Raw genomic sequence first — 626 nt, 5'->3', positions numbered from 1 at the left:
ATATAGTATAGAATAATATACATTATTCTAAGGTACAAAAGACCAAACTATTTACAATTCTTTGACTATTTCACAATCAAAAAACAAAACAAAAAAACCATCGATTTGGCAGAAATATAAAAAGTTTGTAACCACATTTTCAAAAGTATTTTGTGTAGAAAACTCTTTCATTTTTATCTGTTTTTCAATAATTCTAAAACTATACATCATATGGAATATTGAACAGTAGATCTTCGTTTGTTAGATAATTAAATTTTTAAGTTCGTTCGATAATAATAATGTTAATAATTTTAATCGTACCAATATTTGTGAAAATATAGAAATGGTTGAAGTCTTTTAAGTGCGATACACCAAATATGAAGCTATGAGAGCAAATAGTCCTTGATAAATCAGTTAAGAAAACAAAAGGGACTTTATTTTTATTGCCTTTAGCGTACTTACTCAGCCTCCACTGGTTCATTCCAGATGACAAAATCATCAGAGGGCTGTGCTGGGATCTCGAAGGGCGATAAAGAAGTTTAAACAAAAGGATAAAGAAGGCTCAAAGACCCTTAGGTATATATAGATTGTAAGTATTGTATATAATTTATTTTACTTAATTTGATTATATTCATTTCATTTATTTA

The 626-nt window shown here is 27.3% G+C and overlaps 1 protein-coding gene across 4 annotated transcripts in view; it reads left to right on the top strand.

The window, feature by feature from the left end:
* Positions 1-240: 240 nt before the first annotated feature.
* LOC106687560 (uncharacterized) overlaps positions 241-626 on the top strand; it is an 18,212-nt gene continuing 17,826 nt past the window's right edge. The window contains exons 1-2 of one of the 4 annotated variants that reach the window (XM_014431518.2): positions 243-392; positions 466-568. The gene's annotated coding sequence lies outside the window, so the exon portion shown is untranslated. Of the gene's footprint in view, positions 569-626 lie in introns of all 4 variants that reach the window. The other 3 variants (XM_014431517.2, XM_014431516.2, XM_014431522.2) reach the window with 3 other exon arrangements.

Source organism: Halyomorpha halys, unplaced genomic scaffold (genome assembly GCF_000696795.3).
Source record: "Halyomorpha halys isolate HHAL.00 unplaced genomic scaffold, Hhal_1.1 Scaffold980.1, whole genome shotgun sequence".
Taxonomy (NCBI): domain Eukaryota; kingdom Metazoa; phylum Arthropoda; class Insecta; order Hemiptera; family Pentatomidae; genus Halyomorpha; species Halyomorpha halys.
Note: the sequence above shows the minus strand (reverse complement) of the source record. Positions and strands in the feature narration are given on the sequence as shown.